Raw genomic sequence first — 16,235 nt, forward strand, 5'->3', positions numbered from 1 at the left:
CCAGGGATGGGGGAGCCTGGTGGGCTGTCGTCTATGGGGTCACACAGAGTCGGACATGACTGAAGTGACTTAGCAGCAGCAGCAGCAACAACACCACTTTAATGGATGATATTTATATTTTTAAATGGAATTTGGCAATTAAGAAAAATTGTGAGAAATAAGATTGTGGAGATAACACAAGATTCCCAGAAAGAATTCCCCATGAATTCCCATTGGCATGGTATATGTGTACCAATTACCTTAAAATAACTAAACTAAATAACTACTTTGTTGAAAGAGCTATTTCGAAGACTAACTATTGCCTAGAGATGATTAAGTGATCCATAGTCATTTGATTAACATATATTATTATTTTCCTAAAGGAAACCAAAAAAAGAAGTGATTCTCAGTATGTTGTTAAATACAGTAGAACAAGAAGCAAAGAAACTAGGAAAAGGCGGAAATATTATTTCTACAAATACAGTAAATGAGAAAAAAAGCTGAGGAAGAAATGTTCATATATTGAGATATGGGGACATCATTTTGGCTTATACATGATTTGGCTTAAACTTTATGCTAACTAGAACAGCCCATTTTGTGGCCTAGTAAACATGCATTGTACATCTGCCTGCCAGCTAAGGATCCATGTGCTGCTTCCACTGGCCTTTAAAAATTGTACAATTTAATAATTTTAAGTAAATTTACTGAGTTGTATAACTGTTACCACAATCAAAATTTTAGAATCACACACACACATGTACAGAAGCCCTCATGCCTCTTTGCAGTCAAAACTCTCCCATCTCACTGCACTACCTCCACTCCCATTCCTACCCCCAGCCCTAGCCAACCACTAATCTACTTCCTGTCCTTCCAGATGTGCCTATTCTGGGTATTTCATGTAAACAGAATCATACAATATGTGGTGTTTCATATGACCTCTTTCATTTAACACCACATTTTTGAGATTGATCCGTATGGGAGCATATATCAGTACTGGATTGCCATTTATTGCTGGAATAGTACTCCACTGCATAGATAAACCACATTCTGTTTGTCCATTTGCAGGTTCATGGACATTTGGGTTTTTCCACCTGGGGATATTCCTGCCTATGTTAATGCTCCTATGAACATTCACATACAAATCTTTGTGTGGATGTAACTTTTCATTTCTCTTGGGCAGTTGACTAGGAGTGGAATTCTTGGCTCATCCAGTAACTCTATGTTTAACATTTTAAGAAACTGCCAAACGTTTTACAGAATGGCTACACCATTTTACACTCCTACCAGCAAAGGACAAGAGTTACAGTTTCTTTATACTCTCACCAATGCTTATTATTTATCTTTTTATTCATTGGCTTTGTTAGATATTTTAAATACATTGGGGAAACCCCATACCACCTTCCTAGATCCTTAGGTGGGTGTTGCTGTCCTGAACTACATTTTTAGAAATAGGTTAATTACCTATTATATACTTATATATACACATACACTTATATGCAGAGTACATCATGTGAGATGCAGGGCTGGATGAAGCTGGAATCAAGATTGCCAGGGTAAATATTAATAACCTCAGATATGCAGATGATACCACACTTACGGCAGAAAGTGAAGAAGAACTAAAGAACCTCTTGATGAAAATGAGAGAGTGAGAAAGCTAGCTTAAAACTCAATATTCAGGAAACTAAGAGCATGGCATCTGGTCCCATCACTTCATGGCAAATAGATGGGGAAACAATGGAAACAGTGACAGACTTTGTTTTGGGGGGCTCCAAAATCACTGCAGATGGTGACTGCAGCTATGAAATTAAAAGATGCTCACTCCTTGGAAGAAAAGCTATGACCAAGCTAGACAGCATATTAAAAAAACAGTGACATTACTTTGCCAACAAAGGTCCATCTAGTCAAAGCTATGGTTTTTCCAGTAGTCATGTATGATGTGAGAGTTGGACTGTAAAGAAAGCTGAGCTCCAAAGAATTGATGCTTTTGAACTGTGGTGTTGGAGAAGACTCTTGAGAGTCCCTTGGACAGCAAGGAGATCCAACCAGATCATCCTAAAGGAAATCAGTTGTGAATATTCATTGGAAGGACTGATGCTGAAGCTGAAACTCCAATACTTTGGCCACTTGATGAGAAGAACGGACTCATTTGAAAAGACCTTGATGCCGGGAAAGATTGAAGTCAGAAAGAGAAGGGGATGACACAGTATGAGATGGTTGGATGGCATCACCGACTCAATGGGCATGAGTTTGAGCAAGCTTTGGGAGTTTATGATGGACAGGGAAGCCTGGAATGCTGTAGTCCATGGGGTCGCAAAGAGTAGGACATGACTGTGTGACTGAACTGAACTAAACTGAACCCTTCGTGGGAGCTTAGGACCTGTACGTATCTGCCAGCTGTTGTATTTAACTCTAGAAGTTTTAGTACTTTTGTAATAATATTGCTCTACTTAAAGCTTATTGTGTGTGTGTATCAGAGACTGTTAATTATACCCCAACATCCATTCTTCCCTTTTTACATAGAAATATAATTATTGGATGGACAGAACCAAAAAGTACATTTCCCTTCCTCCTTTGCAGCTCTGGATGTAGAAACATAACTAAGTCCAGGTGAATGGGATGTGAGCCAAAATATTGTGTATTCTGAGACCAAAGAAGTGAGCCTTTCACCCTTTTCCACATCTTTACTGGAAAGTAGGAATGATGGCAAAGGCTGGAGGTGCCTTCTTGGACACCATGTGCTGAGGCAGGCAGAGCATGAGAACGGAAGCCAGGTCTCTGACCATTACAGGGCCACCACAGCAGTCCCAGATTACTTAGTCAAACTTGAACAAGAGAGCTAAATGTCTTCTTTAACCCAGGGTTATTTTGAGGCTCTCTGTTATAACAGCTAAAATGTGAAGTCACTAACATGAGCATCTTCGCTGATGAAGATGATCACACAAAGAAAGGCAAGGTAATGTAGGGAAAAGAGCCGTGGACTCAAAGTGAGACTAGGGACAACCCTGGTGGTTCAGTGATTATGAATCCACCTTCCTACGTAGGAGACGCGGGTTCCATTCCTGGTCAGAGAACTAAGATGCCATGTACTGCAGGGCAACTAAATTCTCCTGCCACAACTACTGAGCCTGCACACCTAAAAAAGAGAGCCTGTGTGCTACAACTAAGACCTGACATAGCTGGATAAATAAATTGATTAATTTTTATAAATAATGATGCTAGAGGTTTAGCCTTGACTTTACTTCTAGTCAGCTTTGTGACCCCAGGAAGGTCTATATTTTTGTGTGTGTCCTCATCCATAAAATCAGGTGATTTTTATACAGTTAAAAAGAAATTATTAAAACTTGCAAGTGAAAAATGTCCGGTTACAAGAGTATTTCACTCTATTCATTTCCATTGGTAAAGCAACTCAGTAATACTTTAAGATGTATAAAATTGAATCTTTGGTGCTAACTTTCTCTAATAAAATAAGATGTTAGTCATCTTTAGTGGCTATGTCGTTTGCACAGGGCTAAGAATTCCATATAGAAACTCTGCGAACCTGCATGCTTAGTGTGTCCAACTCTTAGTGATCCCAAGGATTGTAGCCTGCCAGGCTCCTCTGTCCATGGGATTTTCCAGGCAAGAATACTGGAGAGGGTTGTCATTTCCTTCTCCAGGGTGTCTTCCTAACCTAGAGATTGAACCCGCATCTCCTGCTTTGACAGGCGGATTCTTTACCTCTGAATTCCCTGTAGATTAGCTTTTTCAAAATCTTTCCACTATTATTCCCATTTCACATATAAAAAGCCCCATGAGGGTAAGTACCTAGGTCTGTCATGCAGGTAGTGAAGTGCTGGAGACAGGAGTTAGGCTCCTGGGATCAGAGTGCAGGAGCTCGGCCACTGCAACCCTGCCCCGTCACTATACCTAACTAGTACTTGTGAAGCATTTCAGGAAATCAGTGGTATTCACTGAAGAGCTTGGCCTCTTCAGTCATTGTGACTGGGAGGCATTTGAATACTGTAAAATGAATAAACCGCTCTTAAAAATGTGCTCACTGGGTTAAGGTGACATGTGGAGGAGTCACTGTGAATCATTTGAGGAACACATTGAGAACTTGAGCTAATGGTGAAGCACATCTGCCAAATGCTGAAAAGAGGATAAGCAGCTCTCAAGAGCCGATGACCTGCAGCACTGGGCGGCACGATCCTTGGGCTCCAAGGACGCAGCTTCCTGGGTCTGGCTGGCAGCTATGATTCAAGGAGGGCCTGGCTCCAAGATGGGCTGTGTCCTGCCCGATGCACTTCGCAGAGGTACATCAAAGAAGCTAAGCCTGATGGACTCTGAACACTGGTTGTGGGTCTTTTTTTTTTTTTTTCCTGGCAACAAAATTAAAACTGCACCTAGGGATTTATCCACCCTTTTGCTGATCTCGATGTGAACCATGCAGTGAAATCCCCGTACACAGCACTGACTATCTCCCAGGGAGCTGCTTAAAATGCGGCTGAGCACAATGGAAGCATCGAGTCTTGTTGGAGTCAGCACACAGAATTAATCTCTGAAAGTAACGAAAGAATTCGTTACACTCTGTAAGATAAATAAATGCAGAGTATGGTAAAGTCAGAGGTGTTCAGCGCAGCTGCTTTTAGAAGGAGACATCTTGGGGAAGGATATTCTTGGATCACATTTTTAATGCCACTCTGGTACCTTCTATGATTGCAAAAATGCTTGGGATTTCTTTTCCTTTACATGTATTTAATATGTGAGGTTTTTTTAACTTGCCCCTATTCACCTTCCATTCTTTTTAACATTGGGAAAGGAAAAGCAAAGTATCTTGGCTGTTTTTTTTTTTAAGCTCTTAGAAGTATATTTTTTAGTGAAAGTTGCTGTCGTGTCTAACTCTTTGCGACCCCATGGACTCTGGCCTGTCAGGCTCCTCCACTATCCGTGGAATTCTCCAGGCAAGAATGCTGGAGTAGGTTGCTATTCCCTTTTCCAGAGGATCTTCCCAACCCAGGGATAGAAGCCGGGTCTCCTGCATTGCAGGCAATTCTTTACCATCTGAGCCACCAGGGAATCCCAAGTATATTTTTTAAGTAAATATTAAATTAGGAACTATCTCACTGTTTAAAGCCATTACAAAATAAGGCTCTCTGCTTTTCACCCCATCCTTAGTTTTATTTTTACCTTGACTCTGAATTTCATGCTTTGGCTTTTTTTCCTGAATTTGATTCAAACCATCTGCTTGGAATCACCAAGAATGCTTATTGCAAACTTGTTCTGAGACTTTGGAGTAAAGGAAATCAGATCAGAGAATGTTTGTCCCCCAGCCCCTAAGGAAATGAACAAAATTATTGCTTTTCAGGAGGCCAAAAATTCATCAGCAGCAATCAAAATAGAAAAATGATAAAACATCATGTAATAAAGTTTGAAAAGTAGCTCTTAAACTTGCTTACCATGACACCCACTCCCCAGAAAGAGAAGTGAGAACAGGTGAGTCAAAAAATATTCTGATACTCTGAATTCACCTTGATTTGAAGAGAAGTGGCCAAAAGGTGAGTGTGGAAACTCTGAGCACAGGAGCTGCTCTCCGCACCACTGTGGATCCCAGCTGAGGCTACAGGAGCTGACAGGCCTGGCTGTTCTCCAAGGTCATCACTGAGTTGGAGGAGCCAACCAGAGCCCAGGGGTTAGGAGACCCCTGGACCTCACTGGGAAGACTGCCCGGGGAAAAACATTCACTGCGACTCAGAGAATGTGGTTTGGGATCCCAGCAAGAGCTGCAGGCAGGTCCAGAGGAGTTCTTCCTCTCTCAAGACTCAAGCTGCTGAAAAGTAAATAGAAAATGACATCCAGCCCCCAAGTTGCATTCCACTGGTCTGATAGTTTCCAGGGAAGGTACAAAGGAGGTCAAGGAGAACTACAGTAGGTCAGAGAAAGTGAGGAGAAGCAGAACTGCCCAATTATAGCTTGAGCAAATAAAAATAAATGGCATGTAAAGAAAAAAAAAAAAAGTCATGTCAACTTTGTTAATCTGCTAGAAAGAGGGGGAGAGAGAGAGAGAAAACTGAACGTGAAGGAGACAGCCTGGAAGAACACAAAACCCAAAGAACAGAAGAAAACTCACCAGATTGTCTTGTGCTAAAGAAAAACTTTAAAATAATGCTATCAATAAATAAGAACTCAAAGACGAAGTGCTGAAACAACATGAAGAGATGAAAGAGACTTGCAAGGCTAAGGAAACCCATCAGAACCAAAATAATACTATTATAGATCTAACAAATAAATTAGAAATCAAAGAGCAGTCTAAACATGACTGAAGAGTTACTGCATTGAAGAACACCTTAAAACCATCACTATGAACACAGCAGAAGACTACCAAGAAGCTAAAATAATTAGGGACAAAATAAGGTGTTCAGTTCTAGATGATACAAAATAAAGGATTATTGTCCCTGAAATAGCATACTCAACAATAGGAGATAAAAATTATTCAGAAATACAATGATGGAAAATTTCCCTGAAATGAAAGAATGAAATCTGCTATCATAATGGTACACCATATACCCAGAGACTATTTGATGTATAACAATAGACATTGATTAAGATATTTAACTTCAGGGATAAAGAGAGGTTTCCTGAGGCATCCAAGCAGAAAAGGCTAGTTGCCCACAATGGGGAAAGATCAAACTGGCTCCCTACTTTTCCACAGAAGATGGGTAAGCAGTATCTACAATTTCTGCAGAAAACAGTGTAAGAGCCAGTGATGTTATACTAAGCCAAAAGGCAGCCATTTCTAAATACAAAACAAAATAACTAAAGGAAGGGGCGGGGGAAGAAAAAGGAAAGAATGAGGAAAATAGAGCCCATTTTAAATACACACATTCACACACACACACACACATTTCTTTGACAATAAAATCAAGCCAGTCAAGAGATAAGGTGAAATCATCTAATTTTTCTTTCAACTTTTTTTCTGAAGTTGTCAAGGATTAAGTTTTCAAAGGGAATCTCACCTATTTCAGGGCATCAAGGAGGAGGAGGATCGGAATGTTGGGGATAGGGGAGTGGGAAGTGGGTGAAAAGGAACGAAAGCATAAAAAGTCAGTCTTTATTAAGGTCTCGCATCAGTCTAACCCTGCCTGTGCTTCAAAGCCTCATAGGGTAACATGAAAATAATTAGCTCTGCTTTGCAAGGTTATTGAGAGGAATAAGAGAGAAAAGGTATATGAAGACCAACAGGACCTCTGTGTTCTAAGCGCTCAGTAATTGTAGTCTCTCTCCCACCCTGATCCGTTTCTAGAGCACTAAAAGCTGGTGTTTGTTTTGTTTGTTCACTCAGGCTCACTTTCCATTATGCCACTGTAATTTTTCAGGTTCAGTAATTTATGGCTTAATGTAAATGTTTGCTAGCAAACTCTTCACAAATCAGCCTGGAGAAAATCATGGGCTTTGGCATTAGAGCTAGATTTCAGTCCTGGTTTGCCTCTCTCATATATATAATGAGAAAATCTGGAGGATAGAGAGAAAAGAACAGAAGCAATACTTGAAATCATAATGACTGAGAATTTCCCCCAAATTAACGTCCGACAGAAAACCACAGATCCAGGAAACTCAGAATGTATTAAACAGGATGAATGCCCACCCCCACCAACTCCACAAGCAACATCTAAACATATCTTTTTCGAACTTCAGCAAATCAATCTAGAGGGAAAAAAAAAAAAAACAACTTTGCTGTAGAGGAACATCTGACTTCTCAGAAACCAGGCAATCAAGAATAGAGTGAAATATTTAGTGTTTTGAGAGAAAGAGAAAAAACAAGAAACAAACACCAACCTAGAAATCTGTATCCTGTGAAATTACCCTTGAAAAATGGAGAAGTACTTTCTTAGATGAACAAAAATTGAGAGAATTTGCTGCCAGTAGACCTGCCTTGCAAGAAATGTTACAAGAAGTTCTTCAGAGAGAAGCAAAATGAAACAGGTCAGAAACTGGTGTCTACAAAAAGAAGGAAAGAGCATTAGAGAAGGAATAAGTGAAGGTAAAATAAAAGCTTCTATTTTTTTATTCTTAATTTATCTAGTAGATAACAGTTTGGGAAAATAATAGCAATGTATTCAGTGATTACAGTTTATGTATAAGTGAAATGAATAACAGCAATGATATAAGGGGTGGGAGGGAAGAATTGAGAATATTGTGTTACTGTAAGGTATTTGTACTACCCATGAAGAGATATGGTGTTACTTGAAAGTAGACTTGGATTAGTTGTCAATGTATATTGCAAATTCTAGGGCTCAAGTGGTAAAGAATCTGCCTGACAATGCAAGAGCCAAGGGAGATGTGGGTTCAATACCTGGGTCAGAAAGATCCCCTGGAGGAGGAAATGGCAATCCACTCCAGTGCTCTTGCCTGGAAAATCCCATGTAGACAGAAAAGCCTGGTGGGATACAGTCCACAGGGTCACAAAGAGTTGGACACGAGTTGAATACTGAGCATGAGCGCAAGTATTAGAGGAGCTATCCCACATTGAAGGTCAGGAAGGGTGGCGGTGAGGAGATACCCCTCGTCCAAGGTAAGGAGCAATGGCTGCGCTTTGCTGGAGCAGCCGTGAAGAGATACCCCACACCCAAGGTAAGAGAAACCCAAGTAAGACGGTAGGTGTTGCAAGAGGGCATCAGAGGGCAAACACACTGAAACCATACTCACAGAAAACTAGTCAATCTAATCATACTAGGACCACAGCCTTGTCTAACTCAATGAAACTAAGCCATGCCCGTGGGGCAACCCAAGACGAGCAGGTCACGGTGGAGAGATCTGACAGAATGTGGTCCACTGGAGAAGGGAATGGCAAACCACTTCAGTATTCTTGCCTTGAGAACCCCATGAACAGTATGAAAAGGCAAAATGATAGGATACTGAAAGAGAAACTCCCCAGGTCAGTAGGTGCCCAATATGCTACTAGAGATCAGTGGAGAAATAACTCCAGAAAGAATGAAGGGATGGAGCCAAAGCAAAAAGAATACCCAGCTGTGGATGTGACTGGTGACAGAAGCAAGGTCCGATGCTATAAAGATCAATATTGCATAGGAACCTGGAATGTCAGGTCCATGAATCAAGGCAAACTGGAAGTGGTCAAACAAGAGATGGCAAGAGTGGAAGTCGATATTCTAGGAATCAGCAAACTGAAATGGACTGGAATGGGTGAATTTAACTCAGATGACCATTATATCTACTACTGTGGTCAGGAATCCCTCAGAAGAAATGGAGTTGCCATCATGGTCAACAAAAGAGTCCAAAATGCAGTACTTGGATGCAATCTCAAAAACGACAGAATGATCTCTGTTTGTTCCCAAGGCAAACCATTCAGTATCACAGTAATCCAAGTCTATGCCCCAACCAGTAACGTTGAAGAAGTGGAAGTTGAACGGTTCTGTGAAGACCTACAAGACCTTTTAGAACTAACACTCAAAAAAGATGTCCTTTTCATTATAGGGGAATGGAATGCAAAAGTAGGAAGTCAAGAAACACCTGGAGTAACAGGCAAATTTGGCCTTGGAATAAGGAATGAAGCAGGGCAAAGACTAATAGAGTTTTGCCAAGAAAATGCACTGGTCATAACAAACACCCTCTTCCAACAACACAAGAGAAGACTCTATACATGGACATCACCAGATGGTCAACACCGAAATCAGATTGATTATATTCTTTGCAGCCAAAGATGGAGAAGCTCTATACAGTCAGAAAAAACAAGACCAGGAGCTGACTGTGGCTCATACCATGAGCTCCTTATTGCCAGATTCAGACTTAAATTGAAGAAAGTAGAGAAAACCACTAGACCATTCAGGTATGACCTAAATCAAATCCCTTATGATTATACAGTGGAAGTGAGAAATAGATTTAAGGGCCTAGATCTGATAGATAGAGTACCTGATGAACTATGGAATGAGGTTCGTGACATTGTACAGGAGACAGGGATCAAGATCATTCCCATGGGAAAGAAATGCAAAAAAGCAAAATGGCTGTCTGGGGAGGCCTTACAAATAGCTGTGAAAAGAAGAGAAGCGAAAAGCAAAGGATAAAACAAAAGATATTAACATCTGAATGCAGAGTTCCAAAGAATAGCAAGAAGAGATAAGAAAGCCTTCTTCGGTGATCAATGCAAAGAAATAGAGGAAAACAACAGAATGGGAAAGACTAGGGATCTCTTCAAGAAAATCAGAGATACCAAAGGAACATTTCATGCAAAGATGGGCTCGATAAAGGACAGAAATGGTATGGACCTAACAGAAGCAGAAGATATTAAGAAGAGATGGCAAGAATACACAGAAGAACTGTACAAAAAAGATCTTCATGACCCAGATAATCACGATGGTGTGATCACTGACCTAGAGCCAGACATCCTGGAATGTGAAGTCAAGTGGGCCTTAGAAAGCATCACTACGAACAAAGCTAGTGGAGGAGATGGAATTCCAGTGGAGCTATTCCAATCCTGAAAGATGATGCTGTGAAAGTGCTACACTCAATATGCCAGCAAATTTGGAAAACTCAGCAGTGGCCACAGGACTGGAAAAGGGCAGTTTTCATTCCAGTCCCAAAGAAAGGCAATGCCAAAGAATGCTCACACTACCGCACAATTGCACTCATCTCACACGCTAGTAAAGTAATGCTCAAAATTCTCCAAGCCAGGCTTCAGCAATATTTGAACCGTGAACTTCCTGATGTTCAAGCTGGTTTTAGAAAAGGCAGAGGAACCAGAGAAAGAATTGCCAACATCTGCTGGATCATGGAAAAAGCAAGAGAGTTCCAGAAAAACATCTATTTCTGCTTTCTTGACTATGCCAAAGCCTTTGACTGTGTGAATCACAATAAACTGTGGAAAATTCTGAAAGAGATGGGAATACCAGACCACCTGATCTGCCTCTTGAGAGATTTGTATGCAGGTCAGGAAGCCACAGTTAGAACTGGACATGGAACAACAGACTGGTTCCAAATAGGAAAAGGAGTTCACAGCTGTATATTGTCACCCTGTTTATTTAACTTCTATGCAGAGTACATCATGAGAAACCCTGGACTGGAAGAAACACAAGCTGGAATCAAGATTGCCGGGAGAAATATCAAGAACCTCAGATATGCAGATGACACCACCCTTATGGCAGAAAGTGAAGAGGAACTCAAAAGCCTCTTGATGAAAGTGAAAGTGGAGAGTGAAAAAGTTGGCTTAAAGCTCAACTTTCAGAAAACGAAGATCATGGCATCCGGTCCCATCACTTCATGGGAAATAGATGGGGAAACAGTGGAAACAGTGTCAGACTTTATTTTTCTGGGCTCCAAAATCACTACAGATGGTGACTGCAGCCATGAAATTAAAAGACGCTTACTCCTTGGAAGGAAAGTTGTGACCAACCTAGAGAGCATATTCAAAAGCAGAGACATTATTTTGCCAACAAAGGTCCGTCTAGTCAAGGCTATGGTTTTTCCTGTGGTCATGTATGGATGTGAGAGTTGGACTGTGAAGAAGGCTGAGCACAAAGAATTTATGCTTTTGAACTGTGGTGCTGGAGAAGACTCTTGAGAGTCCCTTGGACTGCAAGGAGATCCAACCAGTCCGTTCTGAAGGAGATCAGCCCTGGGATTTCTTTGGAAGGAATGATGCTAAAGCTGAAGCTCCAGTACTTTGGCCACCTCATGCGAAGAGTTGACTCATTGGAAAAGACTCTGATGCTGGGAGGGATTGGGGGCAAGAGGAGAAGGGGACGACAGAGGATGAGATGGCTGGATGGCATCACTGATTCGATGGACGTGAGTCTCAGTGAACTCCGGGAGTTGGTGATGGACAGGGAGGCCTGGCGTGCTGCGATTCATGGGATTGCAGAGAGTCGGACATGACTGAGCAACTGATCTGATCTGATCTGATATATACTTATATACTTATACATGCATATAAGTATATATACCACATCTTCTTTATCCATTCATCTGTTGATGGACACTTAGGTTATTTCCATCTTGGCAATTGTTGTTACAATCTTGGCAATTGTAAATAATGCTGCTTTGAACACTGGGGTTCATATGTTGTTTTGAATTATTTTTTTTGTTTTTTTTCCCAGATATATACCCAGGAGTAGAGTTGCTGGCTTGTGTGGTAGTTCTATTTTTAGTTTTCTGAGAAAGCTCCATACTGCTTCCACAGTGGCTGCACCGAATTACATTCTCACCAACAGTGTACAAGGGTTCACTTTTCTGAACATTGTCACTGGCATTTATTTTTGTTCTTTTTGATGATAGCCATTCTGACAAGTATGAAGTGATATCTCATTTTGGTTTTGATTTGCATTTCCTTGATGATTGGCCATATTGGGTGTCTTTTCATGTGCCTGTTGGACATCTGCATGTCCTCTTTGGAAAAATGTCTATTCAGGTCTTCTGCTCACTTTTTAACTGTTGTTTGTTTTTATTTGTTTGTGTGTCTTTTTTTTTTTTTTGATGTTGAGTTGTATGAACTGTTTATATATTTTGGATATTAATCCCTTATCAGTTTTAATATTTGCAAGTATTTTATCCCCTTCAATAAGTTGTTTTTTATTTTGTTGTTTTAAGTTGTTTTTTATTTTTTATTTTGTTTGTTTTTATTTTGTTGATGGTTTCTTTGCTGTCCAAAAGATTTTAAGTTTAATTAGGCCCCATTTGTTTATTTTTGCTTTTATTTCCTTTGCTTTAGGAGACAGAGCCAAAAAAATATTGTTATGATTTAGGTCAAACACTGTTCTGCCCACGTTTTCCTCTAGGAGTGTTGTGGTTTCCATCCTTACATTTAGGCCTTTAATCCATTTTGAATTTATTTATTTGCGTTAGGAAATGTTCTAATTTCATTCTTTTACATGTAGCTATTCGGTGTTCCCCATACCACTTATCAAAGAGACTGTCTTTTCTCCACTGTATATTCCTACTTTCTTTGTCATGCATTAGTTGCCTGTTTAGGTGCATGGTTCTATTTCTGGACTCTCTATTCAGTTGCACTGATCTGTGTGTGGCTGTTTTTTGTGCCATTACCATACTGTTTTGATGATTGTTGCTTTGTAGTATAGTCTGAAGAGGGAGAATGATTCCACCAGCTCTGTTCTTCTTTCTTAAGATTGTGTTGACTATTTGGGATCTTTTGTGTTTCTGTACCAATTTTTAAATTATTTGTTCTAGTTATGTGAAAAATAGGTTTTTTAAATAGGGATCACATTATATCTATAGATTACCTTGAGTAGTATGGTCATTTTAACAATATTAATTCTTTCAATCCAAGAATACAGTATATCTTTTCCATCTCTTCATGCCATCTTCAATTGATTTCAACAGAGCCTTATAGATTTCCTAGTATAGGTCTTTTACCTTTTTAGGTAAGTTTATTCCTAGGTATTTTATCCTTCTTGATATGATAGTAAATAGGATTGTTTCCTTAATCTCTCTTTCTGATAGCTTAAGTGTATAGAAATGCAACAGATTTCTGTGTATTAATTTTATATCCTGAAAGTTTACCAAATTCATCGATGAACTCTAGTAGTTTTCTGGTGACATCTTTAGTATTTTCCATGTATAGTATCATTTCATCTGCAAACAGTTTCACTTCTTTCTTTCCAATTTGAATTCCTTTTATTTCTTTGTCTTGTCTGATTTCTGTGGTTAGGACTTCTAATACTATGTTGAATAAAAGTGGTGAGGCATCCTTGTCTTGTTCGTAATCTTAGAGGGAATGCTTTCAGCTTTTCACCATTGAGTATGATGTTAGCTGTGGGCTTGTCATGAAAAGAAACCTACTTTAAATATAAATATAGATTAATAGTATATCTCTCACATGGAATTTTCCTCTGTATTCCAGACTCATATGTCCAACTACCTACCTGACATTGCCTTTTTTAATATTCAAGAACCCTTTTAATCATCATAAAAACCATGACATAAGCACTATCATTACTCTCATTTTGAAAACTAGAAAACTGAGGCTCAGAAAAGTGAAATACATTCTATAAATTTGCATAACTGATTAATGTTTGATGGAATTGAAACCCAGAACTCTCTGTCCTCAAATTTCATGCTTTTACTCAATATATCATATTATTGCCTCTTTAAATTTACATTAGAGGAATGGAGGTAGCTTGCTTAAAATAATAATAATGATGATGATAGTTATTACTGTTAAGAAATGGAACCAGCGTATTTGAATAGGAATAAATCAACATTCTACAGGCTTCCCTGGTAGCTCAGCAGGTAAAGAATCTGCCTGCAATGCAGGAGACCTTGGTTCAATTCCTGGGTCGGGAAGTTCCCCTGGAGAAGGAATAGGCTACCCAGTCCAGTATTCTTGGGCTTCCCTTGTGGCTCAGACAGTAGAGAATCCACCTGCAATGTGGGAGACCTGGGTTCAGTCCCTGGGTTGGAAAGATCCCCTGGAGGAGGGCATGGTGACCCACTCCAGTATTCTTGCCTGGAGAATCCCATGGGCAGAGGAGCTTGGTGGGCTACAGTTCATAGGGTCACAAAGAGTCAGACACAGCTGAGAGACTCCACACAGCACAGCAACACTCTAGACAATTCAAAACTAGACAATACAGTAGAATCTTAGGGTTGGATGGGATTTTGAAGGTTATTTGGTCCATCCATCTTTCTTTCTTACTTGATTCTGGGACATTTTTGAGGTCATAGTATATTTTTTTAAGAAATGTTTTTCATTTAAAGGGACTAATATTGCTTTTTCTGAGCAATGAGGAGAGAAAGTAAACCACCTTAATATGATTTCAACTTCTGATTCCAGTTCTCTCTGATGACCTGCATCCATGATTTTTTTTTAAACTTGTAATTTGTGCATTATGAACCCTCTGTTGGTTTCTCCCCCCCACCCCACCTTTTTTTTAAATTCATTTGGATTGAGGTTCTCTCACTTAGTTGATACTGCATTTTAGGTGTCTCAAGCCATTGCATAGTAAACAGGTTGAATACTAAAATTCATCATTTTCTCTGCCAAGCAGGCCCTCTCCTGGTGTTCCCTTTCCCAGTGATTTGTACCCCCATTAGTCCGGTTATGCCAGTCAGAAACTCAGGAGTCATCCTGGCTTCACCCCTCTTTCTGTTCCCACACCTTGCTACCATCGCAGCCAGCCCTGTATTCTACCTTCCACAGAGCTCTTGCCTATCCTTGTCTCTCCACTTCTACTGGCACCGCGTGGGTCAGCCTCTGGACTGCACTGTTGGAGTAGCCAAGTGGCTGGTGGCTCTACTTTCGTTTTTGTTCCTTCCATTTGATCCCCAGAGTGCAAAGTAATCTTTTAGACACAGGAATTCAGTGATCTCCTTCCTTGCTTAACATCCCACAGTGGCTTCTCATTGCTCGTGGAAAGGTCAAATCCTTTGAATACTGCCCCAAAGTGCTGCATGGTCCCTCACCCTTTCAGTGCTTGATACCCATCGTTCTCCCTCCTACGGTGGGACCTCAGTACACGCAGTTTCCTCAGTACACGCTCCTGACACTGGCAAATGAGAAATGTTCCCTGCCATGTCAATAAACAAAGTATATTTCAGCTGTCAGCCACTACCGCTGCCCCCAGGGGTGCACCCTGTGCAGGCTGAGGATGGGAAAGAAAAGGATGCTGGTCCTAGATAGCTAAGGTGCCCATCAAAGGAACTATTTCAGTGAATCCAGAATCTTGCATGTTCCCATACATAGAGAAGCGCTAAATTTATTAACTTTAGATGTCTGGTTTTCTTCAATTAACAGTAATCTTTTGATGGGCTTCCCTGGTGGCTCAGTGGTAAAGAATCTGCCTGCCACTGCAGAAGACACAGGAGATGTGGGTTCAATCCCTGGATCAGAAAGATCCCCTGGAGAAGGAAATGGCAACCCACTCCAGTACTCTTGCCTGGGAAATCCCATGGACAGAGGAGCCTGGCAGGTTGCAGTACACGGGGTCACAAAAGTGTTGGACACAACCTATCGACTAAACAACCATCTTTTGATGTTCCAACTAATTAATTCCTGGTCTTTGTTGAAAAACTCTTATATATTCTGACTCCTCCCTTACCTCTTCAAAGAGGCTCCTAAGAGGCTGCCTTCTGGGCTTGAAGTCCTCAGAGAGTCCACGAAATAAAACATAATTTTCAACTTTTAGGTTTTACTTTTTTTTTTTTTTTGGTTAACACACTCTTTCCTGTCCTTTTCACTCAATTAACTAAGACTCTGCCTCCTAATACAAAAACTCAAAAGGAGAAAAAGTTGTTTTTCTCGCTTCCTGGCAGGC

This window comes from Bubalus bubalis, chromosome 3 (assembly GCF_019923935.1).
Source record: "Bubalus bubalis isolate 160015118507 breed Murrah chromosome 3, NDDB_SH_1, whole genome shotgun sequence".
NCBI classification, from domain to species: domain Eukaryota; kingdom Metazoa; phylum Chordata; class Mammalia; order Artiodactyla; family Bovidae; genus Bubalus; species Bubalus bubalis.